We start from the raw sequence: 27,140 nt of genomic DNA, 5'->3' as shown, positions 1-27,140 counted from the left end.
ATTATGTAGATTCTTCATGTATAACGTGGTATTTTAAAATATGTATATATTGTATAATAGCTAAATTAAGATAATTTACATATGTATTACCTTACATACTTATTGTTTGTGGCAAAATCATTTAAAGTGTACTCTCAACTTTTTAAAGGCTGTAATATGTTATTATTAACTATAGTAAGCATGTTCATACATCCATTGAACTTACTTCCATCTAACTGAAAGTTTAGATCCTTTGACCAACATTGTCCCAGTCCCCGGTCACCAGCATTCTACTCACTGCTTCTTTGAATTCAGCATTGTACAAGTAAGTGACATCAGGTAGTGTTGTCTTTCTGTGCTTGGCCTACTTCACTGAGAATAATGTCCTTGAGTTTCATCCATGTAGTTACCAATTAAGGGATTATCTTCTTTTTTAAGGATAAATATTATTCATTATATATAAATATAATATATGTAGCACATTTTATGTATCTACTCATCAATTGATGGAAACCTGCTTTGATTACATATCTTTGCTATTGTGAATAGTGAACGTGCACTTGCAGATAATCTCTTCAACATACTGATTTGATTTCCTTTTGATATATACCCAACAGTGGGGTTACTAGATCCGATGATAGTTCTATTTTTAGATTTTTGAGGAATCTTCAGTACTATTTTCCATAATGACTAGTTTAGATAGATGATAGACAAGTCTAAAGAGAGAAAAAGTGGCAAGAAAAAGATAAATAGATAGATAGGAATAGGTCTATCTACATAGAGAATTATAGATACATGAGAGGTCTTTTAAAAGGTCATGGACAACTAGCATTATCCTTTAACTCCACTTTTCCACAAACTGTTGAAAAGTCCCCTCATGCATACTTCCTATTGGTTCAGGTTTCTTGCAGGAGCCTGGCTGATACACCTCTCTTACCCATTGTCTAGCATGACAATTTCCCCAGAAGTGGTGTGTAATAAACCTTGAGGACATCCTAGAATGCAGTATTAAAGTATGATAAAAGAGTATAAGATATGATTTTCTCATTCCTTTAAGGTTATTTATTTCTACAAAGAAGTATTTTAAGTGAGAGCTTTGTATATCATTTTGTTAAAGTTGAATGTAAAAAAAGGAAACTTTCAAGGTAACATAACTTGATTTTCCATGGCCAAAGCATGGGGCAGAAGATCTGATAGAATGAATTGTCTCTTCTACTGAGCTTTCCTGTGGATTTCTTAAACAACATGTACCAAATGAAAGTAACAATAGAAATTTGGCATACCCTTTGTTCAATAAATTGCTATTTACCTAATAACTACTAACTCCTCAAAATTGTATGAAATGGTTCAGGGACAATAAAGGAATTGCTTAATGTACTTTATTACATTTAAACAAATAATGCAGTTGCTGGTTTGGGAGACAAGTGGCTTCTATAGTCTCTCTGTGTGTATGCCTGTGTGTTTTCCTTTCTGCAGCTAGATTAAAGAAAGACACTTGAATGGTATAAAATCTGTCTCAGCATGCCATAATAGCACCAACATATGATTGATAGCTGTGGTTCAATACCTTTATTTTATATAAAATGCTATTTTGACTTAATAGCATATTTTACATTATTATATCATTAATGATGCCCACTGCAGAAAATAAATGTTTTCCTGTGAAAAAAAGTTTAGAATAGTGTTAGATAAATCAGAATATAGCTATCAAATGCAATAGTGTCTGGATTGCCGTTAAATATTTCTTGTTATATTAACCTCCATTAAAAACAAATGATAGGCCATTTCCTATTATACTAAGTGAGATATGGTAATAGGAATGTAAGCTCTTTATTGACAAAGGAATATCGAATTCCCTTCACACCAGAAAACAGGAATACAGATATTTGATAATATAGAGTAGCAAACTAATCAAGATGACTGAAATTCAGAATGGAAGAATGATTCACTGGCATCATGGACAAGAAAAGAATGAAATTTTTCTGAAAGTTTAAGTATTGCATCTGGTAAATTGATTGCACTTATTCTTCATGATAACATACATTTGGGCATGTATCTAACAATAACTGTGGTCATTCATTAGAATATTTTAGGTCAATATTTCCAAAGTTGGTTCAACCTCAGATTTACCCAAAATGCTAGTTTAAAATAGATTCCTGGACCTACCCCCAACGACCTGAATCAGAATCTCATGGGCAACACCGTTTTAGGCTATTAGCATCTGCAGAATGACAGAACAGAAGGTCAAACAGTGGGCAATAGGTAAATTACAATGAACTGGTTTGTGATGGTGTGATAGGATTAGAGGGGGCTATATCAAGATTATTTTCATCCCATGTGTCTGGACTTTCTCTCTTTCTAAAGTTCTCTTTTTTTGCATGTTAAACATTCTGAAATATTTCCCTTTTGAAATGTTATAAAGTTTTACTACTTCATAGAAAGAATATGAGACCTGGAACCAACCTAAATGCCCATCAACGGTAGACTGGATAAAGAAATTATGGGATATGTACTCTTTAGAATACTATACCGCAGTAAGAAACAACGAAATCCAGTCATTTGCAACAAAATGGAGGAATCTGGAACACATCATGCTGAGTGAAATAAGCCAGTCCCAAAGGGACAAATACCATATGTTCTCCCTGATCGGTGACAACTGACTGAACACCAAAAAGGAAACCTGTTGAAGTGAAATGGACACTATGGGAAATGGTGACTTGATCAGCATAGCCCTGACTGTTAATGAACAACTTAATACATTATCCCTCTTAGTAGTTTTTTTGTCTGTTCTACTTAATATGAATGGTTTAATTCTGTAATTAATACACAGTTATTCTTAAGTGTTGAAAATTAACTGAAATGTGATCCCTGTTAAACATAAGAGTGGGAATAAGAGCGGGAAGAGATGTACAATTTGGGACATGCTCAAGCTGACTTGCCCCAAATGGTAGAGTTAGAAACATACCAGGGGATTCCAGTTCAATCCCATCAAGGTGGCATGTACCAATGCCATCTCACTAGTCCAAGTGATCAATTTCAGTTCACAATTGATCATAATGAAAGGAATAAGAGTCAAAGGGAGCACATAAACAAGTCTAGTACCTGCTAACACTAACCGATAGAATAAATAAAGGGGAGAGTGATCCAACATGGGAAGTGAGATACTCAGCAGACTCATAGAATGGCAGATGTCCTAAATAGCACTCTGGCCTCAGAATCAGCCCTAAAGGCATTCGGATCTGGCTGAAAAGCCCATGAGAGTATTTCAGGCATGGAAAGCCAAGACACTCTGGCAAAAGATCTCTGTGAGTGAGATCCCAGTGGAAAGAACAGGTCTTCAAAGAAGGAGGTACCTTTCTCTGAAGGGAGGAGAGAACCTCCACTTTGACTATGACCTTGTCTAAACAAGATAAGAGTTGGAGAACTCAGAGGGCTTCCATAGCCTTGGAAACTCATGACTGGAGCATAGGGAGATTACTGATGCCATAGACAGGAGTGTCAGTTGGTAAAGTCAACAACAGGAGTCACTGTGCACTTACTCCTCATGTAGGATCTCTGTCCTTAATGTGCTGTGCATTGAGATTTAATGCTATAACGAGTACTCAAAAAATATATTTCACTTTGTGTTTCTATGGGGGTGCAAACTGTTTAAATCTTTACTTAATGCATACTAAACTGATCCTCTGTAAAAAAAAAAAAGAAATTAAAAAAAAAAAAAGAAATTATCAACTCCCAACTTGACTCTCATTGGGATTAAACATGACAATAGGTCTGATCTGATTTCATCATCATTTAAAAAAATCATCTATTATTTTTCACTTTATGTTTCTGTGTGGGAGCAAACTGTTGAAATCCTTAATGTATACTAAGCTGATCTTCTGTATATTAAGATAATCGAAAATGAATCTTGATGTGAATGGAAGGGGAGAGGGAGTGGGAAAGGGGAGGGTTGTGGGTGGGAGGGACAGTATGGGGGGGAAGCCATTGTAATCCATAAATCGTACTTTGGAAATTTATATTCATTATATAAAAGTTAAAAAAAGAAAAAAAAAGAAAGAATATGGCATAATCGAAACACTGGGCCTCTACGGGGTCTGAAATAGTATGGACACAGGTATATAAATGGTGTGGGAGGCATTATAGTCATACTGTGTCTATTTCCAAAAATAAACAGTAAATGAGCCCTATAGCAGATGCAGTTCAGAAAAGCATCATACATTTTTTAGTTATTTTTATTAGTGAGATATCAGGCTACTGTTTTGTTTTTCCCTTAATAGAATTTTTAAATGAGAAAATAGAAAAATCATAAAAATATTAGACTATTATGTAATTATATACCCATACCCATCTCCTCACTAACACATAAATACATATATGTGTATATATTCATATATACTTAACTATAGAAAAAAAAACTTTATTTGGAAGAATTAGTAAAATGCTTTCCAGTATTCTATAAACCTTATTATATAGCAAAGTTTCTTTCTGCAGGGTATGTTGGCTCATGTCTTTTATAATGATAAATGAGTAGTTAAGGTAACTAATGTAGGTGTATATTTAATTTTTTATCTATTCTTATTTATATTTATTGGAGAGGGAGAGGGAGGAGGAGAGAGAGAGGGAGGGAGGAAGGGAGTGAAGGAGGGAGAGAGAGGAAGAGGGAGAGTGAGGGGGGAGGGAGGGAGAGAGAGAGAGAGAGAGATCTTCCATCTACTGGTTCACTCCTCAAATGCCTACAACAGCTGGGGCTGGACCAGATCAAAGTCAAGAGCCTGGAACTCAATTTAGGTCTTCCACATTGGTGGCAGAACACAAGTACTTGAACCATCATCTACTGCCTCCCAAGGTGCGTGTTAGCAGGAAGCCATAACTGGGAGAAGAGTAATGACTCAAACTTAGGCACTCTGATATTGGATGCAGGCATAACAGATGGCATCTTAACCACCATGCAAAACATCTGTTCTCAATACAGGGCTTCAATAAACTTTTAAAAAAATGTGTTTATGTATTTGAAAGGCAGAGCTACAGAGAGGGGGAGGGGGAGGGGAGGGGGAGAGGGAGGGGAGGGGGAGGGGGAAGGAGAGAGAGATCTTCCATCCAGTGCTTCACTCCCCAAATGGCTGTGATGGACGAAGCTGGGCCAATCCGAAGCCAGAAGCCAGGAGCTTCTTCCTGGTTTACCACGTGGGTGCAGGGGCCCAAGGACTTGGACCATCTTCCATTGCTTTCCCAGGCCATAGTAGGGAGCTGGATCAGAAGTGAAGCAGCTGGGACTTGCACTGGTGCCCATGGGATGGTGGCACTGCAGATAGTGGATTTACCCACTATGCCACAGAGCCAACCCCTTCAATCAACTTTTGAAAACTACCTGCCAAGAGGAGTACTCAACATGTACTGTTGTGTTGGTCTTCTTCCTTTGTCATCTTAACTATTAACAGATTAGTAGTTAATAAAATGGGTGTCAGGGTTCCATTAGAAAGGATTTGTTTACTTCTTGTATTACTTGCATGTTAAAAGGAGTGACCCTAGGGCAGGCATTGTGACACAGCATGTTAATCCACCATTTGGGACATTAATATCTCATATTGGAGCACCATTCTGAGTTCTACCTAACCAGCTTCTAATTCAGCATCCTGCCAATGCAACTTGGGCAATAGCGGCTGATAGATCAAATGCTTGAGTCACCCATCATTTTTAAAAATGAGTCACCTATCTCTCAGTTCCAACAACTATAAAATGGAGCTGAAACAGTCATAACTTGTTTTGTTGCACTTTGTTTTATTGCGCACATAGTGTGTTTACAAAATGAAAGTTTGTGACACTGTTTGTTGAACAAGTCTATCAGTGTCATTTTTGTACTTTTTAGCAGTGAAGTATCTTTAAGTTAAATTATGTGTATTATTCTTCAGAGATGATATTATTTCACACCTAATATACTACAATATAGTATAAGGATAAATTTTATTTGCACTGAGAAACCTACAAAATTGTGTGACTAACTAATTGTGATGGTTGTGTTGCTGCAGCCATCTGGAATCCAAACTATAATATCTCTGAGGTCTGCCTGTGAAAAAAATAGTGGAAATTACTCTTGAAATTACTATAGGAGTAAAATAAAGTTTTACCTGTGAAGACAATATTCAGCTTTTGTTATAGTTATTGAGGCAAACCTTCTAAAATGTCTTAACAAAAGGGCTGATGGCCTGATATATAGTCCATCACTCTCACCTTCCAAAGCATTGAGAGAATTTTGATTCTCCCTAACAAAGCAATGTAGAAGAAAGAATTAACATAGCCCTAGAGATGGTGTCTTACTTTGGAGAGAAACTTACTTGGTCAGTGGCTCTTTATTATACGTTTTAGCCTTAAATACTGCCCAGGAGTTGGAGGAAGAAGAGAAAATGAGATTGAATAAAAACACAAACATACCAAGACATGACTGAGTAGAACACATATGTATTTCTGTAAAGAAATGGCATAACATCTGAAATGGAGACTATAGAAGAGTAAGCATAAACCAGACTCAGTGTTTGAAATTAAAACTATCTAAGTTTAAAAAATTCAAAAATGTTTCCAATGGCATTGCAATTGAGTATAGATCTAATCTAACAAGGTAGAAATATTAGCAGTTATATGGTAGGGATTTTTTAGCATGGTCCATTTTCATGGAAGTAATTTTTAGCCCATTCTAAATTATATGTGTTAAAAGGATGCATGAATTCATTAAATTATTTTTAACTCAGCTCATTACACTCAGCTTGACATCTCAGACAGTTGCTAATTTTTAACCAATTTAACAAAACGTCCTTTGTTAAGAATTAAGTACCAATGCTTCCAACTTATCATAGTTGAAGCAAAAGAAAGCTTTTCAAAGAAAAGCTTTCACACACACCATATATATATATGGTGTATCACATATAGAACCATGAGAATCAGAGCTAGAAATGTGTTAGATATGGTTTGCTCCATCCTCTTGCACAGATGAAGAAACAGAATCATTCTCTGAAACCCATATAAGGGTAATAAATGTGGTAAATAAGCAATTAATCAATCACCTATTTAGAGACTATTTCATATACTTAAGGCATTGTGCTACAGGGTAAAATATAAGGAACTGCTTAACACATGCTCTCTGATCTTAAAATGCATTACGATCTAGCTCATGATGAAACATGTGCTCATGCAGCAATGGTATGAAGGAGTTTATTATAAGAGGTACAAAATGTGACAGAAATTAAATTGGAAAGGTCACTTTAGAGTCTTACATTGAGGGAAACGTTGGACAGATGTATTCTAATTTATAACCTGATTTTTGCCCCACTATGATTTTATAAAATTTATTATTTACAACACCTATACAAGTATAAAAAATGCATGCTTAAGTTTATCCATAGAGATTAAGTTGGTATTTAAATATATATATATATATAATCTGATGTGCGCATTATGCTTATAAATATGAATATTAATTGTGCATTCAAGCAATATTTGTCAAATGCTATGAGCTTGGGACTGTGGGTAAAATAATAAATGAAACAGGTCAGTAAAATGGTAGAATAGGACTTTCCAGTGCTCATCCCCAGACAGAAATGTGAAACTGAAAAAGTATCTATTTTATCTATTTTTCACACACAAAAATATTTTCCCAATAAATAAAGGAGTCAAGTGAGACATCACAGTACCCAAGTGTAGCACAGAAATAAGAAAAGAAATAGTGAAAGGGCCAGTGTGCTGGTTTGAGTCCTGGCTTCTCTGTTTCTGATCCAGCTTTCTACTAATATGTCTGGGAAAGCAGCAGAAGATTACCCAACTACTTGGGCCCCTGAACTCATATGGGAGACCAGAATGGAGTTCCAGCCATTTGAGAAGTGAAACAGCAAGTAGAAGATTGATTCCTTCCTTCCTTCTCTCTCTCTCTCTCTCTCTCTCTCTCTCTCTTTGAAATAAAGAAAAAATCTTTTTTTTTTTAAACAGATGTAGTGAAGGGGGCAGGAAGGAAAACATACATTACTCATGTCATCCCTCTCCCAATACCAGACAAGAAGAGATAAGGAGAGGAAAAGTAGCACTGAATTTTGCCTCAGATCTCTAAACCTGCTGCTCGTCCCCAGTAAAACCTAGAGATAGGTAGGCCTTCATGGCTCTAGGCTCAAAGGCTATGTGGCAGACTTGATCTTCAGACTATCTCACTGCCAACTCAATCTCAGAAGCCCCATGCTCAGAAGCCCTCAGAAACCCAGCACCAAGCTGTCCCCCGCAGTCTCAGGCACCAAAATGCCTCTAACACTGGACAATTATTTCTTTGATATGACACCCAAAGGCATAAGTAACTGAATAAAAAAAGACAGGTGGGATTATATCAAACTAAAAAGTTGTGTCTGCAAAGGAAACAACCAACAGAATGAAGACATTTATGGAATAGGAAAACAATTTTGTTAACCAAACCTCTGATAAGGAACTAATATCCAAAATATGTTATGATCTCAATACAATTGCAAGGAAACATAAACTGATTTAAAAATGGTTCAAGGACCCCAAATCACGTCTCCTAAAAATACATACAAATGACCAACATACTTTCATTCTCTTGTTTATGGCTGCATTATTCACAATAGCCAAGATATGAGATGAGCTTTATTAGTACATGAATGATGGATATAGCAAATGTGGTTGAGATCTTAAAACGTCCATGGAAGCATGTACTATATATAAATTATGCATGCATTTCACAATTTCTTGCCTCAAAATAAATGTATTGTTTATGTATTTATTTGCTGAAGGGGAGAGAGATCTTATCTACTAGTTTGCTCCCTAATGCCTACAATAGCTGGGATGCTGGGGCAGGGCTGTGATGAAACAAGGAGATAGGAACTCAATCCAGGTCTACCATGTGGCAGGAACCCAATTACTAATGCTATTACTGCTGCTTCCCAAGGTCTGCATTAGCCTCACCACTAGGCTAAATGCCTGGCCCCAAATTGTATTCTTTGATTCCATTTTTCCATGAACTCTTTGAAATACCCTCGTCTTCATACAACTCTGCTTTTAAAATTAAGGAAATTCTATAATTTGTGACAATATGGCTGAACCTAGAGGACATTGTCCTAAATGAAATAAGCCAGTCATTAAGATCAAATACTGACTTATATCACTTAAATACATAATCTAAAAAAATGATCTTAACGAAGAGGAGAAGAATGATGGCTACAAATTCCTGGGGGAAAGAGACTTTTGGGCATATTGTCACAGCATACACACTTTCAGATAGATAGGAGGAATAACTTCAAGAGATCTACTTTACAACATAGTAACTACAGTAAATAACAACAAATTACATGCTTTTACATGCTTTTAAATTGCTGATATTTTAAGTGTTCTCACTTAAGTGTGTGAGGTAATTCATGATACTTTGATTTAGTTATTCTATAAAGTATCTATATTTCTAAACATCATGTAGAACAAGAGGAATACAATTTTTTTCAATTACTAAAATGAATCTTGATGTGAATGGAAGGGGAGAGGGAGTGGGAAAGGGGAGGGTTGTGGGTGGGAGGGACGGTATGGGGGGGAAGCCATTGTAATCCATAAGTCGTACTTTGGAAAATTATATGCATTAAATAAAAGTTAAAAAAAAATATCACAGGCATTCTAAAGATTATATGCATACATTTTTAAAAGACTTATTTATTTGAGAGGTAGAGCTGCAGAGAGAGGGAGAGACAAAGGTCTGCCATCCTTTGGTTCACTCCAAAAATGGCCCAAGGAACAGAGCTGGGCCAATCCTAAGCCAGGAGCTCCCTCCGGTCTCCTATTTGGGCACAGGAGCCTCCGCTGCTTTCCTAGGCTATTAGCAGAGAGCTGAATCAGAAGAGGAGCAGGGGTTGGCACTGGGACACAGTGGGCTAAGTCTCTGCATGTGGTGCTGGCATATCATATGAGCGCTGGTTTGAGTCCCGGCTGTTCTACCTCTGATTCAGCTCTCTGCTATGGTCTGGGAAAGCAGTAGAAGATGGCCCAAGTGTTTGGGCCCCTGCACCAGCGTGAGAGACCTGGAAGAAGCTCCTGGCTTCAGATCAGCCCAGCTCCAGCCGTTGTGGCAATTTGGGAGTGAAGCAGTGGATGGAAGCCTTCTCTCTCTCTACCTCTGCCTCTATAACACTGACTTTCAAATAAATACATAAATATTTTAAAAAAAAAGAAGAGCAGGAGGAGCAGCTGGGACAAGAACTAGAGTCCATATGGAATACTGGCACTGCAGGTGTAGGCTTAGCCTACTATGCCATAGCATTGACCCCTATATGCATACATTTTAAAATGTGTGTTTTCAATGAAATTTAGCTGAGGAAATGTGATGGGCAAAATTACATCTCTAAATTCTATATACACATGATTTCAATTTTATTTAATACACAGAAAGAAAAGGACTAGATAACAAAGCAAGATTAACAGTGGTTTTCTCTGTGTTGTAAGATTATGAGTGATGTTTTTGCACACTTTCTCCAAGTTTTCATCAGAAAATAGTTACTAACTTTTTGTATTAAAGATAAAATCTTCTGACTTCATAGGCAGGCTGACTATAGGCATTTATCTTTTTCTACCTCCAAATACTCCATTACAATGACAAAAATGAAAAACAATGTATAAACAGATGTCAAAAATAAAATCAGATCAAACTGAAAAAGTGTAGAAGTTTATTGTGCATGTAAAGAATTTTACAAGCCAGGAAACTTCAAACCAACTGGTAAGAATCCTCATTCCATATGAGACACAGGGCAGCTAAGAAAGCATAAAGAAGAAATATTTTGACCTTTTATGTGGTTGGCTGTTATAAACTAACACTCTTTTTATGGCAAATAGAGTTGTTTTAGTCAATTTTCATATGCTTGATTGGTTTAATTTCACTGAATTTCATGCTGCCAATGATAGAAAGATTGTTTTGTTTCCCTTATAATTAGATAGGTTTCAGAGAAATCAGGATGACTTATGTTTGGGTTAGTGGGTTATGAGCAGTTGGCCCTGAAGTATGTCTAAACTGTGGCATGTACTTTTGTTTTTCCTTAGTATAAGCCATTCAATAGAATACAAGGAGACAAACAAGTGGCAGGAGCAAAACAGCATAATCAATAATTTCCCGGATCCTTACAGAGGAGTGGTGATTATTCTAAGACAAGGTTAAATGAACCACAGCCTGAAGAAAGGTTATTTTACCTCAATTTCACATTGAAATCACCTAGTAATATGTAGTAACAACTAATGCCCAGCCCTGGCCCCAGAAATTCTATCAGTCCTGAGCTCTAGAAACACAATTTGGGTTTCCCACATGGGTTGCGGGGATCTAACACTAAGCCATTGCCTGCTGTTTCCCAGGGTGCACATTGGCAGGACGCTGGATTTTAGAGTGGTGGCAGGATTCAAATCCAGGAACTCTGATATGGGGTGTGGGCATCCCATGCCATATCTTAACCACTAAGCCAAAACTCTGCCCACAGAGATTTTAAAGCTACTTACATAAGGCAGTAGATGCTACTAGTGGTTCGAAACACTGGCCTGGACAGAGCAGTGCTTTTCAAATGTTAATGTGCATAGATAGGGTCTTAATAAGACCCAGATTCTTGGTATTGAGGAGATGAACTTGGGAATATGGTGTTTATCAAGTTACCATGACTTTTACCCTTGCCCCCTTATTTCTGTGCTCCCTCTTCTCTGTGCCTTTATGGTAACCAATGTCATAGTAACTGACAGGGCCACCAACTTGGCTAATTGCCCACAGATCTGTTATGTAATTGTTTGGCTCTAGGCCACTATTGTCTGGAAGCCCATAAAAGCACCTGGGGAGTACGGGAGGGCATGGCCAGGCATAGCTGCTTGTGGATGTGTGGATATGTGGCTATTGGTATATATGGCTATGTGTGGATGTCTCTTTGCATCCAACTGCTGCTCAGACACAAAGGCGGATATCCTGCGGCCCTGCGACCATCAGGTACAAGTGGCAATTCTTTGTGCATTTCTCACCACAAAGTAAAGGGGATGTAAACCAACAAATGTTTCTGGGTTGTTCTCTGACCTGTCATCATCTGAATCTGCTCGTCCTGGGCCCTAAGCCCCAGGCACGCCCTGGGTCAAGGCATTGTGGTACAGCAGGTTGGGCTGCTGTTTCAGACACCAGTGTGGCATATGAGTGCAGTTTTGAGCCCTGGCTGCTCCACTTATAATCCAGCTCCCTGCTAATGTTCCTAGGAAAGCAGTAGAAGATGGCTGAAGTGCTTGGGACCCTGCCATCCAGGTAGGAGACCTGATTGGAATTTCAGTTTCCTGGCTTCAGCCTAGCCCAGCCCTGGCCATTGAGTCAATTTAGGGAGTGAAGTAGTGGTGGAAGATATCTCTCTCTCTCCCTCTCTGTCTCTTTCTGTCTCTCTCTATGTCTCTCTCTGATCCCCCACCCCCACTACTCTGCCTTTCAAATAAATGAATCTTGAAAAAAAAGAAATTGCCAACTCTGATTCAGTAGGTCTGGGCTGCACTAGGTGTACATTTCTAACATGCTCCAAGTGACGTTACTGCTGGTCCACGGATCATACTTTGATTCTCAGTGGTTCTCAGACTTGAGTGTGCATTAAAATCCCACAGAAGGTTTTTTTGTTTTTTATTTATTTTTTGAGAGGTAGAGTTACAGAGAGAGAGAGAGAGAGAGAGAGAGAGGTCTTCCTTTTCCATTGGTTCACCCCCCAAATGGCTGTTACGGCCGGCGCGCTGCACCGATCCAAAGCCAGGAACCAGGTGCTTCCCCCTGGTCTCCCACGCGGGTGCAGGGCCCAAGCACTTGGGCCATCCTCCACTGCCTTCCCGGGCCACAGCAGAGAGCTGGACTGGAAGAGGAGCAACTGGGACAGAATCCGGCGCCCCAACCGGGACTAGAACCCCAGGTGCCGGTGCCACAGGTGGAGGATTAGCCAAGTGAGCTGCGGCACCTGCCCCCCAGAAGGTTTGTTAAAACAGATCGCTGGGTTTCCCCATGAAGTTCCTAACTCTGTTGATCTGGGAGAGTATAACCCCCTCCCCAATTTCCTTTCTAAGTAATTTGCAGGTGATGATGATGCTGGCACCGGAACACACTTTGAGAATCAGTTTTATAATATGTTCAGCTTAGAAGGAAATCAGTACATCTTCCTAAACTCTGCAGAAAATTATGATCTGCAAATATTAATTACAAACCAGTATGTATAAAACACTTCTAATTATTTCTCTTACCCAGAACTCCAGACAACAGACTTCTTCTTCTCATATAAAAAAAAAAAATCAAAGGGCTATTTGCTAAGTCATTTGCATAGACCCATAGCAAAATATTCTAAATTCTGGTGCTTGGTGATCTCCTGTGGAAGGAGAAAGGAAGGGAGGGGCAAAGTCTTCACCAATGACTAAATCGGCAGCATGTCCAAACCCTCACTGTACAGAATCACATGATAAACTTGTAAAAAATCTTATGGGGGAGGCAGCTATTTGGTGCAGTGGTGAATAGGATGCTTAGAACATCCACATACCATATCAAAGTACCTGGGTTTGAGTCCCATCTCCACTTCTGATTCTAGCTTCCTGTTAATACACCCTGAGAAAGCAATAGGTGATGGTTGAAATACTTGGGTCCCTGCCACCCATGTGGGAGACCCAGATGGAGTTCCAGGATCCTGGCTTCTACCTTGTCCAGCTAAGGCTGTTGTAGCCATTGGAACATCTATGTGCTTCTGCTTTTCAAATAAAATATATTCTTAAAAACTTAAAGAATATCTTAAAAAAGTACTACCAGTAAGGATTGAATTCATTTGACTATAGATTCAAGACTAAAAAATGTCAGAATTATGGCTTTAGAACATAATGTTGTAAACATTAAAAAATAGAACTAGTGAAAATTTTTGAGATAAGGTGATTTGGAAAGAAGTGTGACTGTGTGAATTCACTGATCTTCCATAGCAGAGAGTTAAAACAGTTTTGTGCCAAAAGGTGGAGTTAAGGAAGAATACAGTAGTTGTCATCAACTTCTCAATTACTTTTTGATTTAACCATAGAGAAATATTAGAAATTTAATATCTCCTGTGCTAAAGAAATACTTATATGAAAATCAGCATGCATATGTTTTAGTTTCACTTCCATTCCTTTTCTTAAATTCAAGTTATGGGCTTAGGAGTTTGGCATTCATATTTGTACTCATAAGAAGACATGTCATTATGAATGGTATCAAGATGTCTGTGATAGATTTTAGGGCTGATGTCCTCTGAGGGAGCATGGGGAGGTATGTACAATTAATGGCTTGTTGCAGGAGGCAGAGTCTAAGACTAATACACAAGATGCTTTGGAAACTTTGGGCCAATGGTATGCTCCCAACTTTCAGGAGGATCAGAGACAGGAAGAAGGATTCTGGTGATATATGGCAGAGAACCACTTGGACACAAAGGGGGGAGGTGGTGCTGATGCACAAGGCAGCCACAAAAGGCTCTGTAATGCAAGGACAATGAAGGCTCAGGACAACAGGGTTCCTGCTCCAGCAGACAGGAGTCTGCCACCCTGTGGGGAAGTGGTAGGAGAGGGAAAGCCTGATTGAGTAACTGAATACACAACCTGGGCCTCAATTCCTGCAGGACCAGTGCAAGGGTTCCCAATTAAACAATCTAGCTACCTACAGGTTGAGGGGGACTACCTAGAGTCAAAGAGCCAATACTGTCTCTGAACTGGGTAGCCAGAATTGTGAAGACTGGTCTAAATAGTAATAGATGGACATGGACAGGCTCGATATGCAACCCAGAAAGGCAAAATCTGGGTTGAAATGGAGAACCCAAATTACTGGAAGAAGCAAAGGAAAATGATCCCTGGGCTCAGCAACTCTTCTATAGTCATATGCATTTTGTCTGAATTTTCCCTATTCTAGCCTACATCTTCACATTCTCTACTCCTCCTCTCTGCAGTCCCCTGACATACATGTTTATCCTCATGTTATAAACACCCAATAAACTTTATTACTGACAAAAAGACTAACAAAATAGCTTCTGTCTGTGTTTACAAAGTAAATTCTGTTCTGATAAATGATGTGGTTCTGTGAAATTATTGTAAGGAAACTGTTTTTTGTCTTATCCCGGATGAATGGTGCTTACTAAATCTGAGAAATATTTATCTCATACCTTATGTCTGTTTAAACTAACCCCACCGAATGACAGGTATTGATGTCTCTATCTACAGTCGTGGTTCTACCTTTCCACCTTAGATTATAAGCATTCCCTCCTCCTTCCCCTTTCAAAAGTCAAAGTGCTACACAACTGAATTCATCTTGATTTTTGTAATTTCTTTAATGTGACCACCACCAGAATCTTTAAAATATTCATTTTTATGCTATTTTAAGTTCAAAACAAGCATAAGATGTATGCAACAATGTGATTACAGCACTAAATCATTAGTGTCTTCTTTATACTTTGGTTTATGCCTTAAGGTAAAGGAAAACATAAGTCAGAGGGCATATGATAGCAGTCTTCAATCTGATTAGGAATACTAGAGTAACACACAAAATAATCCTCAGTCAAATGATATCATTGCTTGTATCCATTTTTCAAGGTGTGCCTTTAATGGTGCTTTGCTTTTTTCCTGGCTGCACTATTTGCAATTCACAGAAGATATCAGAAGTAAATGGTGATACCAGGTTCTGCTTATATTGTAAATACTGGTATACCTTGTAGTTATGGAAAACAATTAAAAACTTAAAGGTACTTCTATAATATAATCCTCAAGTAAGGTTGTAAAGAACATACCATTTGAATCATACAATCTTCTTTGAGAACTATAAAATTTAGATGCCGGTATATAGAAATGTGCCCTGAGGCATAATTAGCTTCCTTATCTAATCTACACTGTCAGCTCCTTTTCCTTTAACCTTCCGGTATTAGCTCATATTGCTGTAACAAAACACCATAGTCTGGGTGGCTTTAAAAACAGACATTTACTGCTCATAGTTCTGCAAGCTGAGCAGTCTAAGGTCAAGATGGAGGCAAAGCAAGTTCTTTGTCTCTGGTGCCTCTTCCATGAGCGCCCCACCCTGCTGATCTCACCTAAACCCAATTATTTCCCAAAGACCCTATCTCCAGTCTCCAAGTACCCTCTTACTAGGGGTTAGGGATTCAATTATGAAGAAAGGTGGGTAGCACCTGTTAGTCCTCAGCACTCATTGCTTTCTAGTCTTCTCCTTTGAGGGCACTTCAAGAGATTCACAGGAAAACTAAATTAAAACATAAATCTACTTTGGTACAAAAATGTTGAAATCCTTAAATGGTTTATTAATATGCATTGCCATGAATATTTTGAAGACCCCTAATATAAAGGGAAACCCTCAACTCTTTAGTGATACTGCTTCAGATGATGAGGTCATGACCCAGCTTTTTGCCCCCAACACTCAAGGCTGAAGTGCTGGTCCAACACTAACATTAAAATATTTTGTTTATAAATATTCTTACTCTGTGTACCAGAGACCAGCTCTTTCTCAAATTGATTAACAAAGAGATTAACTTTCTATTCTATTCCCCTTTACAAGGCAAAACAAAAACATCAACAGCAAAAGAAACATCATAAGTGAATGCAAATTTACATCACAATTGAATATTCCAACAATAGTTTTTTGCTATAAGACTCAATTTTCCTGTCCTTAAGGCCTAATTTTATTAAAAATAGTAATTTCTGCTAAACTCTTAAGGTTATTTAGTACAAGAAAAGGTCTCCCAATTCTATCAGGATTCTTTTTTGTTGTTAATTTGAATAGGCCATGACATTTTCCCTTTGTGCTTAACTTTAAAGATCTTGGACTTCAGTTTAAGGATCTCTAAGTAATGCAAAAAGGGCTGCTGCTCTCAAAGTCACCTGTGCAGCTCTACACAGACATTATTCCAAGCATATAATGTTTCAGTATACCATACCATATTAAAGATTCACATTCATTAGTCATATAACTTCATTGTATTAAACAATTTTGGTCTACTAACTATTAGCATATAAAAAGAAAGTATCATGTTTTGACCAAAGTCATAATATTCTAATTTTAAAAATCACTTTCTCAGTATTGTACTTTTAATTCTATGGCACTATTGCATTTTATTTTCCCCAAAATTTATCTAAATAATTTGTTTCACTTTCATCAGGAATTCTTAGCTATTTCTTATGCTCTCGATAAACTGAGATAAATTTACCTCCCACCTGATTTTTGTCTCATGGTACCCATCTAGATTCATAAAATTTCTAAGAAATGGCTCTCATATTTTGAGAAATGACATATCACAGGGTTGCAGTTATGTAACAAACAGAAGTAGGAAAGCTGTTGGTGATTTGACAACATAGGAAAAATACAAAGCACTGCCTTGGCTTTAGGACTTTTCTTTGTTGGGAAATGAAACTCTACAATTGTTCAAAGTTATCTCTTGTCACTGATCTCAGTGGTTGTGATAGACCACATAGCAGGATAATCTTGAGACTTTAGGGGAAGAGGCTGCATGCTTACTGGTTTATTAAGATGAAGGTTGGGACCTGTGCTGTGGCATAGCAGGTAAAGCAGCCACCCGCAGCGCAGGCAGCCCATATGAGTGCTGGTTCAAGTCTCAGTTGCTCCTCCTCTGATCCAGCTCTCTGTTATGGCCTGGGAAAGCAGTAGAAGATGCTCCAAGTCCTTGGGCCCCTGCACCGGCGTGAGAGACCCAGAAGAAACTCCTGGCCTCTGGCTCCGGTTGTTGCGGCCATCTGGGGAGTGAAGCAGATGGAAGACTCTCTTTCTCTCTCTCTCTCATTCTGACATTCAATTAAATAAATAAATAAATATTTTTTTTCATTTAAAGGTTACTCTCTTGGGGCTGGCGCTGTGGTGCAATAGGTTAATCCTCCACCTGCAGTGCTGGCATCCCATATGGGTGCTGGTCCTAGTCCTGGCTGCTCCTCTTCCAATCCAGCTCTCTGCTATGGCCTGGGAAGACAGTGGAAGATGGCCCAAGTCCTTGGGGCTCTGTACCCATGTGGGATACCCGGAGGAAGCTCCTGGCTTCGGATTGGCTCAGCTCCAGCCATTACGATCATTTGGGGTGTGAACCAGTGGATGGAAGACCTTTCGCTCTGTCTCCCTCTCACTCTCTGTAACTTTACCTCTCAAACAAATAAAAATCTTTAACAAAAAAAAGATGAAGGTAGCTCTCTTGTTGCACAAACACATCGTTATATAGTTGTTCCTGGTGAGCTCACAGCTTTTTTTATTACAGACCTATGTGGATAAATTCATTTGTTGTTATTTTTGCTCTTATCGATGTCATCAACAAAATAATAATTTAAAAATAGCAAAGTGGTTCCATTTGTTGTAGCTGCACGTGTTATTTTACTAATCCTTGGAATGTTTCTACATACAATAACTCCAATGAGAATTTTCTGAGCAGAGACAAGACAGTTAGATGGACACTTCCCTATAATACCCGCCAAAAGGCAGCAAGCAAGTGTCTCTTGATCAACTAAGGCAGTATTCATTCATGCCTCATAACCATTAATGCAGTCCAGAATTCAGTATGATGAACAGGTGTGTAAAAACTCTTCAAAAGTGGCCTTTGAAACCTGTAAAGCAAAATGATCACAAAAGTGCCCAACTATTCCCTTTTCATATGGCACAGAAGGCTAGCCTTTACCATACATACCAGAACCAAGTATGTTTAATAAATAAGTACATGAGTTAAAAAATGTGCTCTCTACATTAAGATTATTAGAGCCTAGATATACATTGGAACTGTTCTAAAATTAGCTGGCATTCCAATGATACATTTCAAGCTCCTGAAGTACAGAGACTCAGCTATCCATTCTAGACATATGCTAATCATCTTGGAACAGTTCTCCTTGCAAGAGCATGCCAAGCAAGTCTGGAAACAATCACACTCTCCCTTACATCAGAGCACTCACAGATGTTTGCCTGACGCAGGCTTCCCTGGCAGGTGTCACCATGAGAAGGGGTTTCCAGCCAGGGTGCTGTCAGCACCAAAAAGGCATGTCATACACCTTTTCAGGGTGGTAGAGAATCAGCCGTTTCCTCCAGATTGGAAATAAGGACCATATGACGTTTATTTTTAAAGGATGTCACTAAGGTATCTTTCAGGGTTACCAAATGATTCCATCACCTGCCTTTTTATAATAGAAAATTGCTAATTCTATTTTTTGTGAAGTGTGAAGATTAAAGTTTTCTTTCAGAGGTTCATTTTTACTGAATTTTATTATGTATAATGAAGCTCAATGCTTGTGGATCTTACAAGTAGGATTCTTTGAGACTTTGGTCAAAAACAGAGCAGGAAGAAAGTGATTTTTAAAACAAAGAAAATACAAATGGAAAACCAAACAAAGATTTCTTCTGTAACATTGGGCTTTTCATGTTATTTTGAAAGTCCTGTTTTCATTTCAAATATCCTGACCAGTAGTCATGTCCTAACCATTCTAAGAATAAGCTGGAGTGGTTGTACATCTCAAATAGGTAGAAAATCTCCTGGTTTCGCTTACTACACACACACACACACACACACACACACACCCCAATGGGCTATTCGAACTCTGTGTTTTGCAGAAATAGCTTAAATACATAACACCTGGGAACAAGATTAAGCACAAAAAACCTGCAAGCAGCAGTCTAAAGCAGTAATTCTCAGTAAGGTCCTTGGACTGATACAGGATAAGGTGAGCTGGAGCTCACAAACCAGAAGCTCCCACCCCATGCAATTCTGTCTTACTTGTCTTTCAGAACGCCCCCTTTCCCGGGATGCCTTGTTTTCATCCAGGACCTGGGAAAAGTTGCCATGTAAATATGTATGCTAAGCTCCTCATAGAATTTTATGGAATTACCATGAAACTCCAAGTGACCACATTGCCTCATAGCAGGAGGTGCTTGTCCCTCTTTCATAAAAGACCAAGACCAAAGGAGGTGCTGAACTGCTCTCTCTTTCTACTTCATTGCCCCACCTCTTCTCTCCCTCTCCACGCCTCAACTATGCCCACGAGTGTGTGTTTGCCTTCTCACCTTTTAAATAAACTCTATTACTTTGTGCATCATTTATGTGCCAATTCTTAGAATGCTTCTGTAAGTAGAAGGCAAGGACTTGAAATAAGAAAAGTACACCTCGCCTACCCCACTTTATTTTGGTGAGCCAGTTAGGAGAAATTCACTTAATGTTAGTGGGGTAGGTGGAATTGAATCAGTCTCCATCTTAGGTGTACTCAGTTTCTACCTCCTAGTGAAAATCCAAATGTCTCTCTCCCCATGTCTCGATGCTTTTGCAGTTCAGGCACAGCTGTTAAAGTGCAAATGTGGATGTCTTTGTTGTTCTTAATTTTGGTAGCTTCATGGGAGGAAAGGTCAGTATGAACTGAGCTGTTAAGGAGATTTGGACAGAGGAACAGGTAGAGGGTGGGTCAGTTCATGAACAACTAAGAAAAATTTGTAAGCATTTCCAGGTTGTTTTTGGTGCGTGTTTAGGGTTAATGTTTACTGTGGTCAAGGTGGTACATAACGTTCAGTTTTGCTGACAGATTTATGTGGCAGACCAGTTTCTTCTTTAAAAGCTTTGATGTAAATCAGGCAAGCTTTTCACTTGATGATTTCTGTTCTCCACTTGGTGGGGAAGAGTAGTGGAACCAATTCTGTTACCTAGTAACCACATTCCATGTCAGGAGGTGGAGCTTTCCAAATATGGTGGAAGCTCCACTTCCTGCCACAGAGGGTGGGGCTTTTGCCTCCATATGATGGCCCCCAGTGGTACTTCTGCCCTTATGGGAAGATGGGCAGTAGACCCTGCCCCTATATGATGGCTCCCATAGCCAGTCATGTGCTGCTTGCCTGATCATCTAGCATTCTCAAGTAAAGGAATTTTTCAGCTACAACATCCAAAGATGCTTGGACATGGGAGCTCCAGAGTTTGAGCTAAAACTCTGGCAGCTGATTTCAGCCATGTGTTGGGATTTTTCTCAACCAGGAACTTAGCCTCCTGGCAGAGGTTGTACCCTTTGGAAGTTGAAAGCTCTAAGGGTAGCGGTAATGGCCTGGAAGGAAATTTGAGATGCCGTGGAAATGTCCCAATTTCACATATATTTGCCTCCAGATGGATGGGTATCTTTGTGATGGCAATGATAACACCACAAAGGCCAGCTGATTCCATGTGTGGTGGTGGACACACACACACACACACAAACACAGGTGCTGGGTAGTTATTACCTGATGTCAACCTGCAGGGAGACCACCCACCCACCCATTCAGTGGACTGGTTACTACAGGAACATAAAGCAGCAAGTTACATGTACTACAAGGGATTAATGTTGCATGCTTAAGCATAATTGGGCTCATGGATAGCCATGTCTATTTTTGTCTTCTCAGGTTCTACAGAAAAACTTCAGCTGTATGAGTCTATATTCATTCCTATGGACTCATTTCTAAGGATGCAGTTTAGACCACCTCCTTGGCTCACTTCTGCTCAAAGGAAAGGAACATATCTAGGTGAAGATTGGCAAATAGACTTCACTAATATACCCTCAGCAAATTATTACATACACCTATTTGGTCTTTATTAGTCCTTTCACATAATGGATGGAGGGTTTTCCAACTTGAACACAAAAGACAAAAGAGGTATCCAAAGATCCAAAGCCCTGCCAAATGACATAATTCCAGACTTTGGACTTCCAAAGTCACTTCAGGGTGACAATGGACCCTACTGCTCCAGGGATTTTATCATTTCCATGTCTCTAGGTGACCTCAGTCATCAGGTAAAGTCAAAAAACCTGATTATATTCTTAAATTTTGTATAAGTTTGCGAAGACACCTAAGAAACATGGCTTAAATTATTGCCTATCGCCCTCCTCTGGATGAGAATGGCACCTAAGACTGCTGTAAAACAGTCCATTTCAAATGCTATATGAAAGGCCCTTCTTCACCTCTGATATTTTCTTTGATTCAGAGACTCAGTATCAGATAAAGTATATTATTAATCTAGGTCAGGTACAAAAGGCTGTAATGGAGTATGGTAATAAAATTCTCCCAGTTCCAGATCCCAAGTTATGAGCAGCCTGTCTCCCCAGGATACCTAGTTTTATTAAAGACTTGGAAAGGAGGATTCCCCTCACCAATTGAAGCCTAATCATAGGGGACCATACCAGATGCTACTGAGTACGCATACCACAGTCAAATTACAGGGCATCACAAGACGGGTACGTCTGTCAAGGATTAAACTAACTCTTGAGAATTCACAGGTGCACATGCAAGATAAGACTGCCTACTCTTGTGAACCAATCAAAGGTCTCAAATACCTCTTCAAAAGGCAAAAAGATAAGCCTTTGCTTCTGTCATATCAAGGCTGTTTCACTTTATGGCAGGCATGATTTACCTTCCTCTTCTCTTGGTTCTCTCAGGAAGCTGCTATTCATAGGGAAACTGTTTAGTGTGTTCTTCTATCATAATGCTAAAATGTCCTGCTATGCCTCATGAAGCTAATTTCAAAACTCTGTCTATTGCTTTGGGGAACCTAGCCTACAATTCAGGCCAGCTTTTACAGCAAGTACTCAAGTCTGTGGATGCTCTAAGGTAGTCGTGGACAACCAAGTAACCGTAAAACATACACTGACAGAACAAAGTGGAACATGTCCATTGATTAATAAAACATCTAATATGTACCCTGACAACAATATGTTCATTAAAAGAGACATTGTGAAACTTTATACCTAGGCTAACTGGTTCTGTAATTTGAGTAAAAGAGGACTACCAATGACCGCTATTTGGGAAACAATAAAATTTAATTGTCCTTTGTTAAAGGGATTCTACCTGCAATTTGTCTTTGTCCAAGTATGCTCATTCAGATTGATCAATTTGTGTTTCAGCTTCTCAAACTAATGATGACCATGTGGAATCCACAGCCATTGGCAGTGACTGATGCAAATTATTCAGTTCCTGAGATGGAGCCTTTAGATAAGACAGGAAGAGAAGTCCAGACCTAGGATAGGCAAAGCCCATACCCCTTATCAACAGCAAGTAGATACAGAAGATATGATGGATCAGCATCCTTCATCATTTCTTTAAGATTAAGGTTCTGAAATTTCAAGTGGGGAATGATATGGGATAAGGCAACTAGCTGAACTGGAGGTCACAAACCACCAGCCCCTGCCCCATCTATGCTACGTATCTATCAGAACACCCTCTTTCCTGGAATGTCTTATTTTCATCTGGGACCTGGGGAAAAGTCACTATGCAAATAGTATATTAAGCTCCATGTTGAATATTATTGCGGATGTCATAAAACTCCCAGGTGACCATATTACCAATAAAAGGAAGGACCTGTCCCTGTTTTGTTGGAGACCAAGACTAAAAGATAGCAAAATAGGTGCTGAGCTGGTTTCTCTCTGCTTCTCTTCCCCGACCCCTTTTCCCCCATTTCTCAACTAGGCCCACACAAGTGTTTGCCTTCTTACCTTTTAAATAAACTTTATTACTTTGTGCATGCCATATGTGTCAATGCTTGGAATGTTTCTGTAAGTAGTAGGCAAGGACCTAGAATAAAAAACTAGACCCCACCACCCTCACTTCAGGACAACCTGCATTAGAATATCGTGGGGTGTCTGTAACCTGGATTGCTACAGACAGATCTAAATTACTGATGTTCTGGCTCATTTGTTTGTGTGAGGCCCACTCTTAGTATGGGGATCACAGTCCTAGCATAATCTAAGTGCTATTTCACTGGAGTGAATTTGGGATCCTGTTCAGTCTTGAAATCCACCTCTTAATCTATTTTACCAAAAAAAACCTAAAAGCTTTCTTAGAAATTCATTCAGGGTGTTCCAAGGAGTCATAAGCAACTATCCTTCCAAAACAACTATTCTGCAACAGTTCTGTTATAAAAGTAAAAGCTACTTCAAGGAAATTTGAAAGCAACCCTAGGGATTACAAGGACTGAATGAGGTCTGCTTCTTATTCATTGGCCCCTAAAGCATAAAGTCATAGTGCTTTTAAATTGGGCTTGCCATTTTTTAACTAGTGGAAAAAATTTCTTCCAACTATTCAAACTGAAAATCTCAAAGATACATCTATTATATTCCTTTAAGCTATTAGATTCCAGTCAAAAAGGCCAAAATACTTGATTATTCTATTTCCAAACGGCTTCTTTACACGTGTATTTCTTTCCAACATCACTCATAAAGGCCACAGTTTTCATGTCCATCATTTTATGGCTGGATTACTATAATGACCTCCTACCTGATTCCCTAATTCTTATGTTTCTTCTTTTCAATCATTCTTACCCTGCTGCCAACAACACTTGATAAAACACAAACCTGATGAAAGACTGCTGATGACTTCCCCATTTCCTCAAAGAGTAGTCTAGACACACTTGCATCTCACAGCCATGAGGTATGTCATAAGTTTTCCCTTTTCCTTTTGCCAATATAAATCTCCTCTCTCTCCACCATCCTGCTTTGGCTCCTAGTCTATCCACATGAAAGACAAACAATCATGCCAAGCAATGCAGCTCTTTTTCTCCTTAATTAGATCTATACTCCTTAGGAGTTAGAAACAGATCTTCAAAATTTTCTAAATACTAAGCATATTGGTAACATATTTGTTAAATAAGGCAAGGATGGATGACATTGCATTAAGCCATCAACATCCATTCTTACCACCTGACCAGAGGGGCCACAAAACAGTTTGTGAATTTTTTGCAGGCTGAGTAAGTGTTTGGTGTTAAATCCTGTTTGTTAATCAGCTCATGACTTACTCTTCAACTGTGAGGAACTGGTCCCAGAAGTTCGAAAACTTTTCCCCACACATGAAGAAAAAAAAATTCTGCAAGAAGGATTTATGTTGGGAAAACAATAGAAATTCTATGTCTAGATGGATCCTCTTAATAGTTCCAAATTCCAAAGTGTGAAAAAGATTCCCATATTTACCAAGTCTGTGATGTGAGAATTACTTGAAGAAATTTTCCTTAAATCGATGACAGAGCAGACCATACAAATCTTTTGGTGGCCACAGATGCTACTGATTTAAGGTATTGTAATAATTCCTTCAAAGACAGGGAAACCAACCATGACAAGCAATGTTTTAGTGCTTGCACGAGTGAAACCAATTCAAATGCCAAATTTCTTGGAGCAGCAGGATTGCATGTGTTGCTTAAAGCTAATGCTGTATTTGTAAGGGAAAAATAACATCTAATAAAATGTATTTTTATGGCCATATATCAATCTCCTTTTATTTTTCTAATTATTGAAATTAATATAAATTGTGATCAAGGAATCTGGGGAAAAAGGAGTATGCCTAAATGCCTTAATATGCATCATTTAAAATTAGAATTTGTTTCTTTATACCCTTTAGACTATCTCTACTACAAATGCATGCACAAAACTTGCTTCCATTTTTTAGTTTAAATGAAAATTAAAACTAAATGAAACATTTTTTAAAAACATTGGAAATTGAAAATGAAATATAAATGAGAATAGTTCTGCTACAAATCATGTTACAAATTAAGGGAACAGCTTGGGTTTTAAAATGTAATGTTTAGAATAGTAAACTTTAAATCACATTTTATAGGTGTAGATGCTTTTTGACTGCTATACTCCTAAATTTATGTTTTCACGAGTTTTACCCAAGATAATTATTTATCCTGTGAAGTTTTAAGCAAACAGTTTTTAACATAAAACATTTATTTTGAAAATATTTTCTAAACACCCAATGTTGGATTTTTTTTTTCAAATCTATGAAGGATCAGAAAAAAAAAAAAAAAACTTTGTGTCTTTAAAATTCATTAGTGGATTAAGCCATAATGTCCTTTATTGTCCACTTATTGGTAGTGGTTGGATTCAGCAGCTACACCAATGAACAGCCACATGCTTCCATTTCCTAGATTTAATGTTACATGATAGTTCTGTTACCATACACATATGTCTTATTACCTTAAGTTTAATTAGAAAAAGCTTAAGGGGAGAAAAAGTATTTTTGGCAAACATTGTTGTGGGATATGTCAGAAGGATTAAGATATTTGTGATAAAAAAAAAAAAAACAGAATCATTCAGAATATGAAACAGTGGAGTCAAACATAAAAATATCCGCAAGAGTCCTTGGGGACCACTAGGTCAACCATTTCAAAAATACGTGAGAAAACTAAGTCCAGAAAAGTCAGCTGAGTCACCCATAGTCTGCTCCCAGTGCAGGATTAGTTGCCCCTTCCATTAACTCATGCTTTCATTTAACTTCTAATTCCTGATTTGGCTTACTGGGTGAATTCAGCTGCTTGCTAAAGTACTCTGTGCTTCACTTTCTAACAGAATATTCATCTTAGAGTGGAAATATAAACTTCTCTCAGTTGTAAAATAGGAAGAACATTTTAAACTCAGTTTTGTTGAAAAACTAAAGGAATCTGAAAGCCTCACTTATATAGGTTAAATCTAAAATTCTCAATATGAGCTCTTCGAATGTCTTTACTTTTTACCCATTTTGAAATGCACCTTTTCTCTATTGTGACCCTGCTCCAAAATTATCAGCTTATGTATTGCCTAAATATTCCTACAAAAAAGATCCCAAATTATCAGTTTATGTATTGAGTATCAATACCACCATAAAAAACTAAGAGGGTAGGTTTTGTTTTACCAGGGAGCCTAGACAAAATCTTTGTAGCTTCCAGTGAGTTTAATTTACAGTAATACAATTCATTCATAAAAATGAAAAATGGTTATGAAGAAAGTACCTGTCACATCCGTTGTGTCTGTATTTAAACAATTGATCTGCCATAATAAAGCTGCTGAAGAATGAGGATATATGACTGCTTGCACTACATGCCTTCATAGTTTCTAACCTTTTACACTTGTATCCCTGGGTAACAAACCTTGAGAGCAAGCATTGCTGAAAGAACAAGAAAACACTAAAATTGCAACCACCTGGCCATCAATGTTGTATAGCAGGTAAAGCCCCCATCTGTGATGCCAGTATCCCATATGGGTGCTGGTTTGTGTCACAGCTGCTCCACTTCTGATCCAGCTCACTGATAATGGCTTGGGAAAGCAACAGCAGATGTCCCAAGTGCCTGGGCCCCTGTTACCCACATAGGAGACCCAGATGAAGCTCTTGGCCTCCTAGCTTCAGCCCATCCCAGCACTGGCCACTA

At 38.5% G+C, this 27,140-nt stretch overlaps 1 long non-coding RNA gene across 1 annotated transcript in view; it reads right to left on the bottom strand.

The window, feature by feature from the left end:
- LOC149119677 (uncharacterized) overlaps positions 1-26,886 on the bottom strand; it is a 135,176-nt gene extending 108,290 nt beyond the window's left edge. Inside the window, exon 1 of the long non-coding RNA XR_016228020.1 lies at positions 26,724-26,886. This is a non-coding gene — a long non-coding RNA (uncharacterized LOC149119677). The remainder of the gene's footprint in view (positions 1-26,723) is intronic.
- Between the last annotated feature and the right edge of the window lie 254 nt (positions 26,887-27,140).

This window comes from Oryctolagus cuniculus, chromosome X, assembly GCF_051225735.1.
Source record: "Oryctolagus cuniculus isolate XC-2025 breed Fujian yellow rabbit chromosome X, ASM5122573v1, whole genome shotgun sequence".
Taxonomy (NCBI): Eukaryota; Metazoa; Chordata; class Mammalia; order Lagomorpha; family Leporidae; genus Oryctolagus; species Oryctolagus cuniculus.
This window is presented reverse-complemented; position numbering and strand designations above follow the sequence as displayed.